Source organism: Ctenopharyngodon idella, chromosome 18, assembly GCF_019924925.1.
Source record: "Ctenopharyngodon idella isolate HZGC_01 chromosome 18, HZGC01, whole genome shotgun sequence".
NCBI lineage: Eukaryota > Metazoa > Chordata > Actinopteri > Cypriniformes > Xenocyprididae > Ctenopharyngodon > Ctenopharyngodon idella.
In genome coordinates, this window is record NC_067237.1 from 12,516,384 (window position 1) to 12,539,339 (window position 22,956).

Sequence of the window (22,956 nt, forward strand, 5' to 3'; positions counted from 1 at the left end):
ATATTTAAAGTGTACTTGAGTATACTTGGAATAGTTTCATTTTATCACAAACAAGTATATTGAAGATATAAGAAGAATTCTGAACAATCCAGGCAGCTCCTCATACAGAAGCAGATGAACAATTTACACTTCTACTCTTTTATAAAACACATTCTTTTATGGCACACTGCCTTCTGTAAACATTTCACCTTTACCAAGAAAAGTAGCATCTGTAATGCAGACAGATTTTAGTATTTGAATATGCTGGAAACAAGATTTTTGACCCCAAACTTCTATCAAAATGGCACTGTCATGATCCAGGGATCAGAGTCTGCTCTCAAAGTCTTAATTGAGGATTTTGAACAAATAAAAACACTGGCACTGTCTGATGAAGATCCAATACAAGATGACAACAAGGATCACATTGTTGTCAAAGATCAACATTGATGCCTCCAGTGTAAAATCAGTCCAATAGAGGACAATGACTTCAGTAACTATAATTCCATCTCCAATGTCAAGAAATTAGAATGAGAGATTTTTCACTCCTGGAGGTGGAGGTAGTGGAACTAAAATAATTAATTATGTCCCACCTGAAAGACAACAACATTATGGAACAGCTTCACACCAAAAATGAACTCATCAACAACCTGAAAGAAAATGTCAGTTCTGTTTCAGCACCTAAAGAGTCTTCTGCTAAACCATTGATGCATCCAGAGATGCTCAGGGAAAATGCTGAACCTGAACAACTACCAGTGGAGAAAGAGCCCCACTGCTCGACTGATCCAGCAGCCCAGATCCAAAGCTCCAATGCAGAGGAACCAAGATAAACACAGGCTCTCATCCTGACTGATTCAAATAGAAAATATGTCAATGAGAAACTTCTATTCCCAAATATGAAAGCCAACAGAATTCGGTGCCCAAACACAAGAAGTGCTTTTCAGATCCTGTCTAAGAGAAACATGAATGAAAACTATAAACACATCATCATCCAGACAGGGACCAATGATTTAAGGGCCATGAAGGGCTGTGTGGCTCCTGTGATCAGAAAGGTGATCCGAGAGGTGGCCATCAGAACCACACGTTTGCCAGAGGCAAAAATAACTGTCTACACTGCTTCCACGCACTAATGTACCATTCCACATGATTCATTGAAATAACATAGAACTCTCCAGAAGTTGTGCACTTATTCCTAATGTTCATCTCGCCCATCACAAAGATATACACCAACATCATATGTATGACCATCTACATCTAAACAATCAAGGAGTGAAAGTCTTTACCAGAGTTCTGAAAAGCACAGACCTTGGAAACACACCAAGAAACAGCAGAAACTCTAATAACTAGAGAAGCTTTCAGAACCAGACTGGCCACAGGACCTCCATCACAACACAAGAGCTATGCAGCGACAGTTCAACAACCACAAAACCCTGCAGCTGCTGAACTCAACCAGATAAGACATCTACTGATCATCTCCTCCAGACTGATGATATAACCTGCATAACTTACATTTATATATAGCAGTGGTGTGCGGTACAAGTAAGCTGTGAATGCTCTGCACAAATGCTATTCGTGGACTCTGCAATTAATATTAACACTATACATTACTATTAAATCCCTTGATTGATGTGTACCATAAAGCCTACATGATAAAATGTTGGTAATGTGTATGTAACTGTCCGTAATTTATTTATTTGCCAAACAACGATACATTTTCTTTAGATTACAGAGACTTCCGGGTAAGCTGATCTAGAGCAGCTTTTGCACCTTCGCTCTTTTGTTATGGAACGTCATCATTGTCCCACGATCTCAATGGTTTTCTGGCCTATGGGGGATTTCATGGGCAGGATGAGCTGTGAGCGAATCGCTTGCCCGAGAGGAAAAATGAGCTGTTGCTGCTAGATCTCGATCACCAAAAAAAAAAAAAAAAAAAAAATCACATTGTATTTGATACAAAACTAACTAGACTAAATCAAATGGAGAAAAAAAATCATGACTATCATGATTAATTTTCTCCATAGGGAAATTTATTTTTTATGAAAATTTATAAATTGTTTAAGACAGTCCTATTGTAACTATCAGAGGATGTTAATCGATAGTCTTTGCATTTGTTAAAGTCATCAGTTTGCATAATTTCAACTTATTTTTTTAAAGAATACTGATATTTTTATTTATTATAGCATATATATAATTACATTTTATTTTTTTTATATATAATAATATGCTAAATCTATTATATATATATATTTTATTATACTTATATATAAATATTATACTTTTTAATTATTAATTTAAAAAGTATTTCTGGCATACATTTAAAGCTGGGTGCACATTGTGCGATTTATAATAGTCCTTTACGATCGTTGCTTGTCAGACTGTACGAACATGACCCTCATGTCACACTGTGGGATCTCAGCTGTCCTATATGTCAGACTGTACGACAGTCAAGACTCGTTAAAAACGGATGCGCTTGAAAACTTGTCCGGAGTTTTACATTATCAACCCACACACATTCAGTGACAGTGAGCTGCATTACACACGGGACTAAAGGGAAGTTATGAAACGTAATTTCGGGAGGAGTACGCCCCCATCTAATCTTCCAATTAATACCAAGGTATAAAACCAGCATGTTGTTAGTTGTTAGTTCTTTCGGCATTTGGCCCGCCAAAACCCGCATCATGACTGACTTCCAGGAAATTGAACGGTTTCCCTCTGACAACGAACTTTCTAATGTGCCAGAAACACCTGCACGTTTTTCCCTGAACAGGTTGGATCCTCCTTCACTTCACATTTCACCTGTTGATCGCCCGGATCGCCAGTCTCACCGCTCCACAAGTCAGCTTAACACACCTCGCTCAAAAAGACCGCTTTTTCCTCCTCCATCTAGATCATCACGGGGCTCAGCCGATCCTCGCCGTGATGCATCTCGTCCTTCATCATCATCATTATCATCATCCTCTTCAGCAGCAAGCCCTTCCGTCCCTCCTGTTGAGAAATGGTTCGTCAACGCACTCAGGCAAGCGCTAGCCAACGTGGGTATCCATTTCTCCCGGAGGAATTCAAAAGCGCAACTTCTGCTGCACGATCCATACAGTTCACCTCCAACCCGCCTCAGTTACAGCCCGCAGCCACTGTTGCCACCGCTTCCTCGTCCGCCGCTCATTCCAGCTGGCAGTCCCAAGTGATCTATTCTCCGGCCTTATGCCATCCAGCTACTGCTTCAACAGTTCCTCGCCTCCCAGCATATACACTCTCAACTGCATCTGCTCTTCCAGTTCCTTCCAACGCCATTGCTATGGATCCACCACCCGTCTCCACCCATCTACGCTCCCAGATTTTAGCTGAAATTCAGAGCATTAGCCCAGGAGGATGACCCAGGACCAACCCCAATTCCTCCCTATTCAGACTTGATATTTCTGTAACTCACCCACTCAAACATCTCCACACCTTATCTCTGGATTCAATATTGCACGCCGTCTCACCTAGAACACTACAATCCTACTGGACAGCTTGGAGATCTTTCAAACAATTCCATTTCTCCTACAACCAGCCTTTTCCCAACTTTTCCCTCCTTACAATTTCTTCATTCATCTCATATCTCAACCTGATTAAGTCCATCCAACCCCCCCCTTGATCTTTTAGCTAAATGCCTGACCTTCCTCCATTCCGCACACATGCCCCCCGATACAGCAAGAACTCTGGATGCTATGTTTACCCTGGCCTTTTTCGGATTCCTCAGTTTCTGAAATTACAACCAATTCTAAATTCAACCCAGCCATCCACCCAACCTTCTCCGACCTTCAAGTTTTAGACAAGGACACCATCCGTTTCCTCATTAAACATAGCAAAACTGATCAATTAAAAAACAGCCATTTCATCCATATCTTCAATCTTCCGACACCCATCCAGCCATATCAATCTCTTTCCTTCTTCCTTGCACACAGGAAGGTTCAGATCTCCTCTGCTCAACCCGCTTTTCATTGATGATGTAGGAAACTTTTTCCTCCTCAAAGCACAGACCACGAGACGTTGGGATATCTTTCAAGCAGAAGTTACTCTTTATTGAGACACGCGCTGTGTGTCGCTGTAGTCATCCAAGTCTAAGGCAGTGTATACATGATATTTTATAGGCATTCAGTGGGCAGTCCTTAAAGGTGTTGCCCTTACACACAGCCTTAGAAGTGACCACTAAAACAAAAACATCTAAAGACAATACAGGCAATTACTTTAAGAGTGTCCGTGATGTTACCCAGGGCCAAAGACTTATCATTGGCCAGTTTCTGTACAGAATTTGATAAGCTTCTGACTTGATCAAGGGCCTGCATGACACCATAAGATGGGACTAATGCTCCAAGAGTTCTTGACCACCATGTTTGTGCACAAGCGAGTCCTGGAATGCAGCCATCTTCTTTGTTCGTGGTAGGAGCTGAATTATGTAGATGTGGGGAATTTTGAAAGGTGGTATCTAATGTTATTAGGACTGGAGTGGATTTCAAGTTTTCTCTGACTGCAGGTAGGGCATAGACTAAGGTGCACCTGCCATTAAACTTGACTGGTAGGACACTATATATTGAGGTTCCGCATAGCCAAAACATGCCGGGTGGAGTGGGAATCCTGCACCATTCGTTCACATTAAATAGCTTAGATAATGAGCGAGTTTGCCTAATACATACTTCCACATCCTCATTCTTTTGTCATGTGAATGATGAAATTTCTGTCTTCAGTGACATTCCCATTTTAATTATGAAACCACATGCAGCACGGGGAAGTCTTTAGAGTCTGAGGATAGATATTCAACACACCAACTAAATGTCATTGGTAAGAGTAAGTCTGTCATAACAGGTGTGGTTGACGTCAAATTGCAGGACCTTAAACCTGGAATGCAACATGGTGAGGCTGGAGGAGTAGTCCCATCATGACATGTGCTTTTGTTAAAAATTCCATTAGTGATAACACCTAATAGAGTGCAGGTATCACAGTCAGAAATGGGGTGTGCTACCCATGGAATTCCTGCTCCTACCGAAGGTGGGTGTGGCATGCAAACGTTCTTTCCAGCAAACAAGGCGTTTCTTGACATATTCATCAGCTCTAAGAATATGTTGTTTCTGGAGTCTATACTTTGTGCGATGTCAAGTCACCTTTATTTATATAGCGCTTTTTACAATGCAGATTGTGTCAAAGCAGCTTTACAGTGATAACTGGTATATAACTTTGGCTGCACAGCAGCTCTTTAAAAAAATGGTGTCAATGCAGGCAGATCAAAGCACTGTTGAATATCAAATGTCAAGTGTCCCCAACTAAGCAAGCCAAAGGCGACAGCGGCAAGGAACCCAAACTCCAACAGGTGACATCAGGTGGCAAACAGGTGTTAAAATGGAGAAAAAAAAAACCTTGGGAGAAACCAGGCTTAGTCGGGGGGCCAGTTCTCCTCTGGCGAACAGTGTTTTGTTACGATTTAGGTAGCTATCATTAGTCCGATGGGATCGCAACATTCAAAGTATTTGTCCATGATTATTACTAGTACGGCAATCTTGATCATGTTGATGGATGACTGAAGTTCCCGTATGTGATTCTCTGCGTTGTGTTGACAGTTGGCTCTGTAGTGGGTCTAGTTGTCTTTTAGAGGTTGTGGCTTCATACGCAGGTGAGGAGGTCTGTGCATATGGGTCTTGGGACAGCCATCAAGTGGTATCTGCACAGAGTAAGATAGAAAACAAAAGACAACAGAGCAGTATTTGTTGTAAAAGACTGCAAACACTAGGGTTGTATCCTCTGTTCAATCTGAGTCTGCTATTGTTGTTCCTCCTTTCCTTATTTCTTAATTCCTGCGACACCTAAAGAACAGTGAGGTAAGGATGGACTAGTGGGTGGGGGAAGGCCTATGAGGTAATCTTCACCGCAGGATTGGCACCCGAAGCCTGTTGCATTCGGTTCTTTCCCGGGCTCCTCACTGGTCCGTGTGTCCTATCCTATCCATGTAGGTGGGGGAACAACTTTACAGTGTGACACATGAGTCCAGGTTTTCCTTCCCTGACACAACACTGCAGCTGCTGTAATCAACATCACTTGATGAGGTCCATGCCAGGCTCTGACGGCTTGTTTCTGAATGACTTTATCATGACCCACTGACCTGAGATGATCGTGTGTCCACCTTCTGGTGGAGTCTGCCAACACGACTTAACTCTTTCTCTGGCACTCTGTACTGCCTTTGTGAAGTGATCAGAGCATCTGAGGCAATGTGTACATCAGCATTTCTAAGATCAATCACACCTGGCATCTGCATTGGGCGTCCTGTAATAATCTCATGAGGGCTCAGTCCTACTGTTAGGTGACGCTCTCATACTACACAATACTGCTGGCAGCGCCTTGACCCTCCTTCCTGATGCATTTTGCTTAGCCTGGTTTTGATTGTTCTGTTTGCTCTCTCTCAACCTGTCCTGATGCTTGAGGCTTGTAGGGGCAATGAAGAATCCACTTAAAGGTACAATATGTAATAATTTTGCCTGCTAGAGGTCGCTAGAAGCCTATTCAAAACAAAAGGTGTAGCTTGATGACGCCAAGTTTGAGAGCGGAATCTTGGGACATGTGGTCTCCATCTCAACGGACGGTGCAAAAGAATAGGGATTGGAGTCGGGAAGAACTCATGTTATAAAATAAAAATAAAGGATCTAGAAAAAATCTGATCGTGATCAAACCAGAAATTCGCAAAATTACTGAACAAAAACAATTTCTAAAGCTAGGGCTACTAAACATTAGATCGCTGACACCTAAGGCGGTTATTATAAATGAAATGATCACAGATAATAGTCTTGATGTAATTTGCCTTACTGAAACATGGCTTAAACCAAATGATTATTTCGGTCTTAATGAGTCTTGTCCACCTGGCTACTGTTATAAAAATAAATGCCGTCCGGTTGGCCATGGCGGTGGTGTTGCAACAATCTATAGAGAGATTCTTAACGTTACCCAGAAAACAAACTACAGGTTTAATTCATTTGAAATTCTCGTGCTAACCGTTACACTCTCAGATATAAGTAAAAAGTCGCTACTATCTCTTGCTTTGGCTACTGTTTATAGACCTCCAGGGCCTTATGCTGATTTCCTAAAAGAGTTTGCAGACTTTCTCTCAGACCTATTGGTCAACGTTGATAAAGTGCTGATTGTTGGAGATTTTAATATTCATGTAGATAATACAAATGATGCGTTAGGGGCTGCGTTTACAGATTTACTAAACTCGTTTGGGGTCAAACAAAACGTCACTGGACCCACTCACCGTCTTAATCATACATTAGATTTAATTATATCACATGGAATCAATCCTACTGATATAGAAATTCTACCGCAAAGTGATGATATCACTGATCATTACCTTGTAACATGCGTACTGCATACTGCCGATATTTGTCAAATTGCACCACGATATCGACTAGGTAGAACAATTCTTCTGACAACTAAAGATAAATTCACAAATAAACTGCCTGATCTGTCTCACCTGCTCATTGTACCCAAACACACAAATGATCTTGAGAAAATTACTAGCAGTATGTGCACCACTTTCACTAGTACATTAGATACTGTTGCACCGATGAGATTAAAAAAGGTCAGAGAGAAAAATACTGTACCATGGTACAACAATATTACTCACGCTATCAAAAGAGAAACTCGTAATCTAGAATGCAAATGGAGACAAACTCGTTGAGAGGTCTTTAGAATCGCGTGGAAAGACAGCTCGTCCCGTTATAGAAAGACTCTAAAAGCAGCCAGGGCCGAGCATCTCCGCAAACTCATAGAAAATAACCAAAACAATCCAAGGTTCTTATTTAGTACAGTGGCTAGATTAACAAATAAACAGACATCACCAGAACAAAACATTTCATTACAGTTTAGTAGCGAGGACTTTATGAATTTCTTTACTGAAAAAAATCGAAAGCATCAGAAATACAGTTGTAAATGTACAACCCTTGACAGATTTTTATGATTCAGCCTCAATTATCGTCCCTCAAGAACAGTTGCAGTGCTTTACAACTATAGGACAGGAAGAGCTAAATAAACTTATCACAGCGTCTAAACCAACAACATGTTTATTAGATCCAATACCCACTAAACTACTGAAGGAATTGTTACCTGTAGCAGAAGAGCCTCTTCTCAATATTATTAACTCGTCTTTATCTCTAGGTCATGTTCCAAGACCGTTCAAGTTAGCAGTTATTAAGCCTCTCATTAAGAAACCACAATTAGATCCAAATGTATTGGCAAATTACAGACCCATTTCAAATCTTCCATTTATATCTAAAATACTAGAAAAAGTGGTGTCGGTCCAATTGTGCTCCTTCTTGCAAAAAAATTCTATCTATGAAAAATTTCAGTCAGGATTCAGGCCTCATCATAGCACTGTGCTCGTTAAAATTACAAATGACTTACTTCTAGCTTCTGACCAAGGCTGTATCTCAATACTAGTGTTACTTGATCTCAGTGCTGCGTTCGACACTATAGATCATAAAATACTCCTAGATCGATTACAGAATTACACTGGTATCCAGGGACAGGCATTACGGTGGGTTAGGTTGTATCTATCAGACGTCACAATTTTGTTTATTTAAACGGGGAAAAATCTAAGATAACGATAGTAAATTATGGAGTGCCTCAAGGATCTGTGTTAGGCCCTCTGCTATTTTCAATATACATGCTGCCACTTGGTAATATTATAAGAAGACATGGAATTAGTTTCCACTGCTATGCCGATGATACTCAATTATATATTTCAACACAACCAGATGAAAACTCTAAATTATCCAATCTGACAGAGTGTGTTAAAGAAGTAAAAAATTGGATGACTAGTAATTTTCTTCTATTAAATTCAGATAAGACTGAAGTCTTACTTATTGAGCCAAAAACCTGTACACAGAATCTCTCAGACTACAATTTGCATTTAGAAGGATGTACTGTTACTCCATCCTCGACATTAAAGACCTGGGTGTTATATTAGACAGCAACTTGTCCTTTGAAAATCATATTTCATATGTTACAAAAACAGCCTTCTTCCACCTCAGAAACATTGCTAAGATACGGAATATGTTATCTGTTTCTGATGCAGAAAAGTTAGTTCATGCTTTCATGACGTCTAGACTAGATTACTGTAATGCATTACTAGCTGGTTGCCCTGCTTCCTCAATAAACAAGCTACAATTGGTACAAAATGCAGCTGCTAGAGTTCTTACCAGGTCAAGAAAATATGATCATATAACACCAATTTTATCATCTCTTCACTGGTTACCTATTAAGTTCCGTATCGATTATAAAGTACTGCTAATGACCTATAAGGCTCTAAATGGTTTAGCTCCTGTGTACTTAACCAATCTCTTATCGCCCTACAATCCTTCATGCTCTTTAAGATCACAAAACTCTGGACTTCTGGTTGTACCTAGGATAGCTAAGTCCTCTAAAGGAGGGAGAGCGTTTTCACATTTGGCTCCTAAACTCTGGAATAGCCTTCCTGATAATGTTCGGGGCTCAGACTCGCTCACCCAGTTTAAATCTAGATTAAAGACACATCTCTTTAGCCAAGCATTCACATAATCCATCTCATATCAGATCAATTGCACATAACTATCTTTGCTTAATGTTATGAACAGCATCTATGCTAATTATTCTCCATTTGCTTTTCTGTTTTACCTCGGGACGCCCGTCCTTCAGAAGATGCAACATCTGGATCAACACGCACATTCGCAAATTTCTATATATCCTAATTATTGTTATTATGTAATTCATTTTTCCAGGAGCTCTTTGCTTCTACCTTCAATTAAATTGCTAACAGTGATTGTATATTAATCGCCTAAATTATTACATTATTAGCTAACTGCAGTCTCCAAATTGTAATGTTGACATGCATTCTCTGTAAAGCTGCTTTGAAACTATATGTATTGTGAAAAGCGCTATACAAATAAATGTGAATTGAATTGAATGTTCATGGATGAGATTATTAACGTTACTGTATGAAGCAGAGCAGGACTGAGTGCTGTTGGAGCTGAACAAGGCCGCTGGAGCGATTGCACAACACATGCCTCACGAGCAGCGGAACTTTTATTTTGCCACACTCGCCGGCACTGCTTCCGCTTTCCGGTCATGAGTATGAGGTAACGCAGCTCTGTTTATTATTAGATACATTTGAGAGTGTTGAAAATGATGTTATAACGTCTGTGCGTTCGCTCGGCGGCTGCTGTGAGACACTTCTTTGAGACACATTGCTGTAAGAGATCAATTTTAGAATATCATATTAAATGCTGGATGGCTTGTGTTGATAAATGGCATGCAATCAATTATAAAACATATTGTATGATTGAAAATTATATATTACTGTTAATAAAAATAAAGCTGCATCTGATTATGCTATGTTAGCTATTTGACAAAATAGTGTTTTTCTCCGAGGCATGGTAAAGCATGGTACTCGCAAAAACAAAAAACAAAAAAACAAAACAAAGAAAATTAGATTTAAACAATAAGACTAAACGTTTTGAGCTATATAACAACAATTTGTTTTCTGTCTATAAATATATCAAAACAGATGTTCCCTTGTCTATTAAAACGTGTAATATTTTAAAGCGTCTTTGGTGTTTCCATGGTTTCTACAAAATAAAACCGGAAACCGAGGCAGACCGAGGGTAACGCGGGTATGACGCAATTGACAGGCGACTCCTCACACGTCCTGGAGCCTTGGTTAAAATTGCAATTTTCTCACGATTTACAAAAAGTTGGAAACATTTGGGATATTGTAAGTACTCAGGTGTACAAAATATATAACACTGGCCTAATGGTTTTTGGATATTTTACTGCAAAATATTACATATTGCACCTTTAATTTTCAACATTTTAGACACTTCCTTGACTACCTGTCCTGTGTAGTGTGTACCTTGATCTGAGTCAATGTAATCTGGTAATCCCCATCTGGGAATGAAATCAGTGACAAGACATTTAGCAGTATGTGCAGCTGTAACACGCCCTGTTGGATAAGCTTCTATCCATCTCAAGAACTTATCTAATACTACCAAAACATCAGTTTTTCCCTTACAAGGAGGCAATGATATGTAATCAACTTGCAGGTGACGAAATGGTCCTGGTGGAGCTGGGGTATGTGCTGCTGCTGGCACATCATTATTTTTCTGACACATAACACATCTTTTGACTGTTTCGGTGGCTACATTTCTGAATTTTGGATTCTACCATTGATTTAAGAACCTGTGATTCATCGTTGTTGGACCACTGTGACCCAAATTGTGTATTTGTTGAGCCAAATATGGCAGCAGTGATTTGGGAGCGACATATTTCCCCTCTTTGGTCCAGCATCCAGATTCCAGCAGCCAGAATCCACTGTGGCTCCTTTGTGTAACCATGTCCATGCTTCATATAGAGGAATGTCTTTGTACAGATCAATTATTGATTCCGGAGGCAGAATTGTCTTCTGTGCTGTACTACCTGAACACACTTGTATAGTTGCATAGGAACAAGCCTGTTTAGCAGCTACATCGGCAAGAGCATTACCTTTAGCTTCCGTAGTATTAGTTGTGAGATGTGCTTTCACTTTGATCACCGCTAATTTCTTTGGAAGTTTCATGGCAAACATTAGATCTTTCACTAATTCAGCATGCTTAATGGGGGATGCAGCAGAAGTTAGAAATGGTCTACTTTGCCAAATGACACCGAAATCATGAGCTTTCCCAAAAGAATACCTGGAATCAGTGTAGATATTTGCAAATCAATCCTGAAGCTAGCGTGCATGCTCTAGTTAAGGCTACTAGTTCTGCAGCTTGGGCTGAAAAATGATCTGGAAGCCGACCTGAAGCTACCACTTCAGTGATGGAAGTAACTGCATAGCCTGCTCGTCTGTTACCCATAATGACTTGAGCTGAACCATCAACAAACAACTCCAATTCTGCATTCTCTATAGGATTTTTTTATTTCACTCGTAGCTGCATATGTAAGTGTAACACAATCGTGAGTCATTTCTCCTTCATCCTCTAACACAACTTCAGTCATTGCCGACATCATACATGAGAATGGGTTTGTGACTGGCACACCCTGTAAAACAATGTTCGAGGCTGTGAGGGTTGTTAACCAATTTCCCTAACGAGAGGAGGTGACAGAAGTGACTTTTGCTTGATTCATTAGTGCGGACACTGCATGAGGGCATCTTACGTTTACCGTCTGTCCTAACACAATTCCTGATGAAGCCTGAAGAGCTAGATGAGCTGCTGCACTGCTCTAAGACATGGGCCCATCCCTTGAGCGACTATGTCAAGTTTACCAGAATAATGAATGGGAATGAATAATGAATGGGACATGCAGTCATAAAGCCTAAGTGTTCATGGACATAAAGAGCAAAAGGCCTATCAGATTGTGCAATTCCTAATACTGGTGCTTGACATAGTGCTCTCTTCAAATCACTGAAAGCTTTGAGATGAATTTCTTCCATACAAACAGTATCGGAATCTTTAACCTGGCCTTTCAACAAGTCATAGAGAGGCTGAGCAATCGAGGCATAGTCTTCAATCCAAGGTCTACAGTAACCTGCTGTTCCTAAAAATGGAGTGTTTTAATGTTAGTACGCGGAGGTATGGCTTTGACTGAAGCAGCTCGATCCTGTGTAATGGATCTATTTCCTGCACAAATTGTTTGACCCAGAAATGTGACTTGGTTTTTAGCAATTTGAGCTTTGTGAAAGCTGCATTTGTGTCCTCTTTCTGCAAATAATCCAACAATGCTGCCAATTCAGTTTGATGTACTGATCTATAGAGGCAATCAAAATATCATCGACATATTGAATCATAGTGGACTGTTTGACTGGACATTCTGGGTCACACAAATCACGTCTGACAGCCTGATGGTATATGGTTGGGGAATTCTGAAATCCCTGTGGCAACCGTGTCCACTGGTATTGCTCATAGTCAACTGTGAAAGCTAACCATGTCTGGCTGTCAGAGTGCAAGGGTACAGAAAAGAATCCATTAGACATATCGATTACTGAAAAAACCTTACAATCTAATGGTAAGCCATTACAAATTGTAGATGGATCTGCTACCAGGGGGGTGATTTTATCAATATGTTTATTGGCTACTCTGTAATCTATGGTGAGTCTCCATGTTCCATTGGATTTCTTGATGGGTCATATGGGTGAGTTACAGGGACTGTTGGTCTTAACTAGCACTCCTTGCTTCAGCAATTTTTCTACAATAGGTTTGATTCCCTGTATAGCTTCCTTATTGATCGGATATTGTTTGGTAACAGGAGGTGGAGTTCCTGTCAATTTGACTGGTTCTACGCCTGTCAAAAACCCACAATCATCCTTGTCTTTAGCCCAAATTGGATGATTCTGTAAGAAAGCATACTCAGGAGTGGTTGCGTTATTAGTACAAACTAGTGCTGAGGAAATTTTTATGCTAGCAGATTCTGAAGACAGGTCTAAAGTTAGATGCACTTGTCTCAGTAGATCCATGCCTAGAATTGCTCCTGTATTTAATGGAGCACATATCAATTTTGTAGTCAGAGTCTTCGGGCCTAACTGTACCTCTATGGATGGCGTTTGATACAAAACAGAATCTTCACCTATTACACCAGTTAAACAAAGTTTAGTTTTATTGTACGGGATATTTAAACCTTCAGCCAATTTTGTAGGAATTACTGTAATTTCTGCACCTGTATCAAAATTACTTTTGTCATTATGATGGATTACAGGGGAAAGGTAGCTACTCACAGCCCCAACAATTAGTTTTTTCCTGTTCTTTTTGTGCTTTTAGAAGAGGCTGCGTGAGCTGTCCTAAAGTTTCTTCTTCCTACACTCTTTCTCCCAGTGACCTGATTTTTCACAGTAGTGGCATTTGCCTTCTTTTAGGCCATCTATTGTCTTGATTCGTTGTGCTAAACGTAGCTGCTGCTACTCTCACTTTTGCCTTAACATCAGCATCTCTTTCCCATGTAGCTAAGCTGTTTAGGTTACTTCTGAGGGTTTTGTTAGACCAATTTAGATCTAGGAATGGCAAGGCTTTTCTGTATTCAGCTAAAAGGCCATAGCACACATTCAGAATCATCAACTATTCCACTGTAAGTTACAGCTGACTGACAAAACCTTTCAATGTATTCATTCAGTTTCTTCTTACCTTTGCACACAGTTAGTGATTCTGGACCAGTTTATTTTGGGTCCCATGATATTCTTTAGAATTTTCAAAACACCTTCTCTCAAATCGCCTTTACTGATATGTTGTAGTTGAGAAGTAACAGCAGACTCAAAACTGTTGAATTCAGATTCAGTTAGAATTTGTGACATCAGCTGTGTGACGACATGTCGTAGAGACGCATTTTACTTATCAATGCTCTTCTAAATTTAGAAAAATTTGTGCGTGGTGAGGGTAAGCTCTGGGATAGTCTCTATATCTTTAGGTCCTAGCGCTTTGGCAACAGTTTGTACTTGGACAACAGAAGAGTTTGGAGGAACACTTTCAATTCCCTCAATTCCCTGAGATCTTCTAGCGCCACATACCTTCACTGAATTCACAGGCAAATCAGTTACTGATTGGATGGCTACATCTGTTTCAAAGAAAGCATGTAAGTCAGGATATAAATCAGGTTGACTAACTTTATCCACATCAGTTTTTGCTGCAGCTTTGTTGCGGTTCAATTTCTTAGTCAAAGAGGATACTCTAGCACAAGATACTCTAGAGTTCTTTGTTCTGTTCCTGTAGCTATGAGTTACGCTGAGACTGCTGTATAGTTGGCGTTAAACCAACTTCTCTGTGGCAGCAGATAATGCCTTTCACATTGTTCTTGCGAATACATGCTCCTAATACAACCCCAAATCAGAAAAAGTTGGGACAGTATGGAAAACACAAATAAAAAAAAATAATAATAAAAAAAAAAAGTAGTGATTTCTAAATTTACTTTGACTTGTATTTCATTGCAGACAATACAACAGCACATTTTATGTGTTCCTCATGATTTTTATTGGGTTTTTTAAAAAAAAAAAAAAAAATTCCTATTTTGGTTCTTGAAACACATTTAAAAAAAAAGTTGGAACAGTAAAGCATTTACCACTTTGTAATGTTGCTATTCCTTTTCACAACACTTAAATGACATTTACGGACTGAAGACACCAAGTGATGAAGTGTTTCAGGTGTAATTTTGTCCCATTCTTGCTGCAAACAAGTCTTAAGGCAGGCAACAGTACGGGGTCTCCGTTGTCGCATTTTGCGCTTCAAAATGTGCCACACATTCTCTATTGGAGACAGGTCGGGACTGCAGGCAGGCCAGTCAAGTACCTGTATCCTCTTCCTCCGCAGCCAGGACTTTGTAATGTGTGCAGAATGTGGTTTTGCATTATCTTGTTGAAATATGCATGGACGTCCCTGGAAAAGATGTCTTCTTGAAGGCAGCATATTGTGCTCCAAAATCTCTATGTGCTTTTCAGCATTAATGGTGCCATCACAGAAGTGCAAGTTACCTTTGCCAAGGGCACTGACACAACCCCATACCATGACAGACCCTGGCTTTTGGACTTGTTGCTGGTAACAGCCTGGATGATCCTTTTCTTCTTTGGTCCGGAGCACACGTCCATTTCTCCCCAAAAATACCTGAAATACTGACTTATCTGATCACAGTACACGTTTCCACTGTGTGATGGTCCATCCCAGATGCCTCCGAGCCCAGAGAAGTCGACGGCGCTTCTGGACACTGTTAACATAGGGGTTCCTTTTGGCACAGTACAGTTTTAACTGGCATTTGTGGATGTAACTACGTATTGTGGTACTTGACAAAGGTTTGCCAAAGAAGTCCTGAGCCCAAGTGGTGATAACGCTTATAGATAAATAACGATTCTTGATGCAGTGCCGCCTGAGGGATCAGAGATCATGGTTGTTCAGCTTAGGCTTGCGCCCTTGTCCTTTACGCACTGAAATTCCTCCACATTCCTTGAATCTTTTTATTATGTTATGCACTGTTGAAGGTGAAATAAGCAAATGTCTTCCTATCTTTCTTTGATGAACATTGCTTTTAAACATTTCAATAATTTTCTCACGTATTTGTTGGCAAACTGGCGATCCTCGGCCCATCTTTGCTCCTAAAGGACTAGACCTTTCTTGGATGCTGCTTTTGTACCAAATCATAATTACAATCACCTGTTGACATCACCTGTTTCAAATCACATCATTATTTAACTGATTACTAGCCCTAAATTGCTCCTGTCTCAACCTTTTTTGGAATGTGTTGCAGGTCTGAATGACAGGAAAGGATGTATATTTACAACTGAAATTAAGCTGACCAGACAAAACATGAAATATGTTGTGTTCACATTGTCAGCAATGAAATACAAGTCAAAGTAAATTTAGAAATCACTACTTTTTTTATTTGTGTTTTCCATACTGTCCCAACTTTTTCTGATTTGGGGTTGTACCTTTTTACACTCATCTACAGACCAAGCCTTTTCTGGATAGATCTCATATTTCTGAGTTAGTTCTTGTCTAACTTTCTCAGTGACTATTAGGTACATTTGCACTCCTAATTGTGATTTGAATTCGCTATCTGACCACAAAGGAGTTGCGAGACCACCTTTTTCAGTCGTGGGGATCAGTCTAGCATTCTTTCTAAACATTTTGTGAGTTTCTTTGTTACCGCACAAAGACCTGTGACCACAGAGAAGACCTGGTCCCCCTTGGTTTTAAGTCTGGTCTTAGGAACCTCGAGCTGGAGCTGGCGCTCAGACCTCAGTGAACGCACCGGTGTGTAAATTTGGATGAGGTCCGTGATGTACTGAGGGGCCAGTCCATTCAGAGCTTTATAAACAAACAATAAAATCTTAAAATCAATTCTAAAATCGAACAGGAAGCCAGTGCAGCGAGGCGAGGATGGGGGTGATGTGTTCGCGCTTTTTGGTTCCTGTTAAAAGCCGTGCCGCAGAGTTCTGGACTAACTGTAAGCGAGAAAGTGCATTTTGGGATATTCCAGTGTAAAGTGCATTACAGTAGTCCAGACGTGACGAAATAAAAGCATGCATGACTTGCTCAAAATGTTTAAAAGATAAAATTGATTTTAGATAAAAGACGAAGATGAAAAAAAATAAATAAAATTTACGACAGTGTTAATTTGTTTATCCAGTTTAAAATCACTGTCTATAGCGACGCCAAGGCTGTGGGATGCACATGGTTTTTGAGGGGGCCCAAGTCGACCAGAGTTCTAATGGGACCAAACAGCATTATTTCCATCTTCCCCTCATTTAGAATTAAAAAATTCTGAGCCAACCAAGCCTTGACGTCACTTAAACACTCGAGTAGGGGTGTTCCCTGCCTGAACAGAGGATAACCATCTCTAAAAGAACATTTTTAGAGGATAACTTAGTTAACCAAACCCTACAACTGTCTGTTAACTCTTCTCTGACAGTGCAGAGGAAAATAAATTTGTACTGTCTTAAAGGTTCTTTTGGATAGAGTGGCACTCACCAACCCTTGGTTGTACAGAACAATTCAGTCTGGATCAAAGTCAGATCTTTGATGAGCTTGAAGTTTCAATCTGGATTCAGGTGAGGAGCTCTATCCGGGTCACGGCACCAAAACTGTAGGAAACGTTTTCCTCGTCGAAGCAGAGACAGGAGACGTTGGGATATCTTTCAAGCACAAGTTACTCTTTATTGAGACACGCGCTGTGTGACGCTGTAGTCATCCAAGTCTAACTAAGGCAGTGTATACATGATATTTTATAGGCATTCAGTGGGCAGTCCTTAAAGGTGTTGCCCTTACACACAGCCTCAGAAGTGACCACTAAAACAAAAGCATATAAAGACAATACAGGCAATTACCCCCGACTGTGTAGATAATAGTACCCCAAATGGTGTAAACAGTAGCTGGTCACGAGAACTAAGACTATGTAAAACATTCATACATAGTTTGACTCCCAGTAGGAAGATCAAAGACTGACAAAACCACCTCACTGGAAACTCTATCAGTAAACTGATGCCATCATGTTCACCTTGAATGCCCTCAACATAACAGTGTCATTCAAGTGCATAGGTGCTAATCCAATCAGTCTGACAGTATCGCCCATACCTTCACATTATCATAGAGACAAAGGCACAGCTGTGCCTTGAGCTTGTCATGCCAAATGGTCAGGAAGTGTATAAAGACAAAAGGTTAATGTCTCAGACACCTGGGCTGCAAGACTTGATCTCCTTAGAATGTCATATAACATTTTATAAATTTGTAATCCCACAATGAGAACAACCTTCCAGTCACTAGGCATTGGTTCCATAAAAAGCTTAAACACATCCTCACCCACTCTGGTATCCAAGCTCAATTGTATTCATCTCACTCCTTCCGCATTGGAGCAGCCACCACCGCAGGCCAAAAAGGTCTGCCAGACCATCAAATTAAACTACTGGGTTGGTGGTCCTCAGATGCCTTTCAGTCTTACATTCGTTCCAACTTCAGCCTCATCAAACAAGCCCATCTATCTCTCGCTTCTCTTTAAGATAGCTGCCCCACGAAACTCAATCCAACCTATGCCTACCAAACCTTGCTTAATTTGATGCTGCTGCCGCAGTGCTCTGCTTTACTTGATACTGCCGCTGCAGTGCTCCACCCAATTTGATACTGCTGCTGCAGTGCTTCACTTGATACTGCCGCTGCAGTGCTTAACTTATCTTTATACTGCCGCTGCAATGCTCCACCTAATTTTGATACTGCCGCTGCAGTGCTTTACTTGATACTGCCGCTGTAGTGCTCCGTCCAATTTGATACTGCTTCTGCAGTGCTTCACTTATCTTCATACTGCTGCTGCAATGCTCCACCTAATTTTGATACTGCCGCTGCAGTGCTTCACTTGATACTGCCTCTGTAGCGCCCCGCTTGATTCCATTCTCCAATTTTGGAGGGTCTTCTGGACTATTGAAATTATTACACATGCGATTCCTTAAATAATCATGAGCTATTTAAATCCAATAATTCTCGCTTGCTGTCTGATTCTGCATTTATGTTTTTTGGGGGGCAATCGGAGCTTGAGTAGAATATCCTCTCTGAACCCCTCTATAGCAGACAGCAAGCTAAATCTGTTTACCACTTACGCTAAGATTATATGGGCACACGAACTCGTGAAATGGTGGCTAACAAAGAACTCTCTAGTATTAATTTTGATCACGGCTTATCTTGAAAAACGAAGACAATTTGATGTTTGTCGTAGGAGAAGTCACACTGCAGGAGTGTGTGCCAAATCTGACACTGCAACAGTCATTAATCGGTTGTCGGTGAACATGTCAAACTAGTGATCACAGACTACAGATTTTTGCCTAGGATTATAGGAATCTTTTAGGATTCTCAAAATTTGTCTCAGACGACCAAATCGTGGCCAAAATCGCACAGTGTGCACCCGCCTTAAATTGACGCCATGGTGTTTCTTATTGTCTGTTTGATTTAGGTCTGTGTCCTAAACTGATATATTTAAAGGTGAAGTATGTCGTTTCTGTGATATTAGCTGCACCTAGTGGACTTACAAAAATACAGCATATTTTGCAAACGCACTTTTCGCAACACCTGGAATAGCACAATACTTCTCTCATCTCAAGCCGATGGCTGACAAAATACCACCTTATGATGCAAGCGCTCCCATTCTTCTTCTTTTTGGAAGGAACATTCTAAGTGTGCATAAGGTTCAAGAACAGTATAATGGACCTGGTAACATGCTATATGCTCAGCGTCTTGACTTAGGCTGGGTCACTGTGGGAGAAGTGTGTATGGGAGGAATACACAAGTCTGAGACTGCAAATGTTTTCAGGACAAACATACTGCAAAATGGACATACATCTTTTTTTCCCACCCTGCTCAAAAGGAATTCAGGTCAAAGAACAGTTTGGCACTCCAAATGGTCAATACCAGTCCACACTACCTTGCTGTCCAGTCACAAGCTGTTTTACAGATCACCTGGGTGACAAAGTCTTTCAGAGGACTCCTGATGATGATAAGCTTTCACTGTCTATTGAGGATGACATCTTCCTTGATGTTATGTACAGAGAAATGTACATAGATGAGTCAAACCACTGGGTAGCTCCCTTACCATTCCGTTTACCAAGCAGCCCACTGCCAAACAACCGAGAGCAAGCAATGAAGCGTCTTAATGTCCAACGCACCTTACAAAGGAAACCCGAGATGGATAATCACTTTGTGGAGTTTATGCGAAACATGTTCGTCAACAAACATGCAGAAGTAGCTCCCCCACTGCAGCCTGATGAAGAATGCTGGTATTTACCAATATTTGGTGTGTACCATCCTCTGAAACCTGGGAAGATTAGGGTCGTCTTCGATTCCAGTGTCCAATATGAAGGCATATCATTGAAAAGCATTCTTCCTTGTGGACCAGATCTAAACAACAAGCTCCTGGGGGTCTTGATGTCACAGCTGATGTAGAACAAATGTTCTACTGCTTCAAGGTCAGGGAAGATCACCAAAACTTTCTGAGGTTTTTGTGGTTCAAAGATAATGATCTCTCCAAAGAAATCAAAGAGTACCGAATGACAGTTCATGTTTTTGGGAACAGCCCGTCTCCAGCGGTGGCAATCTTTGGGATAAGACGAGTAGCTGAGTGTGTAAATCTCATTGTTCAGACAATTACAACAACAACAACAACAAAACAACAACAAAAGAAACAAACTTGGGGGAATAAAGAATAAAGGCAAAGTTACATTTTGCTTTATTCTTCTTTGAATTATTGGTCTACATTATTCTCTTCTGTGTATCAGAATAATCCATTGTGTCATCGCGTTCATGACCAGACGTTGTTTCAATGTTCATATTTGCACATACATTTCATTTGAAGATACAATGAAATATATGTGCGCATACACGGCGCTGGTTCATGTTTGGAGCTGGAGAGTGTGTGAAGTATGTCCATCAAAACTTGAAACACGCTTGCTCCATCATGGATATGAACTGTGATCCGCGTTGCGAGTGTTGTCAAATTCATCGCAGCGTTCCTGGCAGAAACTGCTCTCAGGCATGCTCCGTGTGTTATTACAAATTAAATATTGTAACAGTCATATTTTCCATGTGTTGGTCAAACTCCAGTTCTGACCTCATCGCGGAGAGAATGCAAACAACACTTTGTTTCCTCAGTACAAGTAGCACAGACGACATGGGTCTTGTCATATTTGAATTTTCCGCTGTCATGCGATCTAATGTGTAATACAGCACAGTGATTGGATTAAATGCATTTATTCTCATGTATAATACAGAGAAACTGATTCCTACTCTCCAGCCACGGAAGCCAATCACCACTCCGAATTAATGCATATACCCAACTTTTTTTTTCAACTGTTTTTAAACCGGAAGAACGAAATAGCTCAGAAAAATGAAGAAAGAAAAAGAACAAAGAAGAAGAAGAAGAAGAAAAACACTTCTCCCTTAATAATAAACATAATGAGTGTTATTGTTGTTTGAAACCTGTACATATCTGTTAACATATCAAAATGTGTTTTAAAGACAAATCCGCTCCAAATAAAGTGACCATGATTTAGAAATAGAGAGAGGAAGATATAAACAAACATGGCCAGAAAACAGAATCTGTAGACAATGTGATATACAGCAAATAGAGGATGAGAAACACTTTCTACTCACTTCCTACTCATCTGTCCTAAATATCACAACGCAACAGAAACATTTCTACCCAGATATGAAGCACTGATTCCATCATTCTTTGAACTTTATTGATACTGAGAAAATGCTGTTCATACTTGGAGAAGATGATAGCACAGCTGCACTAGCTGCAAAATATGTTTTAGCCATTCACAATGTTAGAGACACCCTATTCAATTATTTAAATAGATAATAATAATAATAATAATAATAATTATTATTATTATTATTTATAGCCTATAATATGTTAATGCTTTTGGCAACATTGTTCTACACAGTCATTACAGCAGCATTATGCAGTACACATCTTAATATAACAGAGTGAGAAAAGCATCAGCTGTTTTTAATGTATGCACACAAATGTCTGGACATGGATAAGCTTAATGTATCCCTGTCATCACCAAGATCAGCATGCCAAAATGATAGAGAACATTTAACTATTTCATGAAGAAAATCTGTAAAATTATGAAAGATGACAGAAGCCCAAGTACGTTTAAAAATGGGTAAAAAAAAAAAAAATCAGATCCAACAAGACTGATCTAGTGCCATATACTAGTGGCAACTACAATAATGTTTTCCTATTTTTTCTATTATTATTTTTACACAAATCCATTTCTGGTGAAACAAAGAGCGATTGTTTGTGTGTGGATCTTGCTGTAGTGTCAGTGTGTGTGGGTGGAGCCCAGACTGATTTTGATAATTTCAGCTTACAGATAAACAAAGGAGTTCCAGCAGCATTTCCTCCAAATCTTACTGCAGTTGAAGAGTTTCCCTTCTCCTCCTTACACCATGCACCAACAGCACCACTGCTTTTGACCTCTAGAAGAGAAACATAGGCAGATGTGAGTGCAGTATGAGTTGGGCTGCAACTACTGCCAGCAGTTCTGGTATTCAGACTCAGGGCTGTTTAGACCGTTGAGCTGGAGATGTAACTGATACAAATCCACAGAGGAAATATTATTCCTCAAATATCAATCTTTTTAAATTTATGATTTGTAGATAGCTAGTGTTTGTGTGTGGTTCAGGTAAAACCTATGTTATAATGACAAAATGTTCCCACAAAGAATGCAATATCCGAATCCTTGTGTGAATTGTGTGTGTGTGTGTGTGTCTATCTGGGCGGTAGACAAGGGTCAGTCCGCTGGGACGACCACAGAAACTCTACTCCATTTCCTGAGTCAGGAAGATACTTGGGGGCGGGGTGGGTTAGGGGGTGCTTTATCATCGACATTGTGAGGAGCAGACAACGGTGCTCATGAAGACAAGAGATTAATAAACTAAAAGTCTTTCTATGAGGGTTAGGGGTATAGGGTTAAGTGACAAAAAAAAA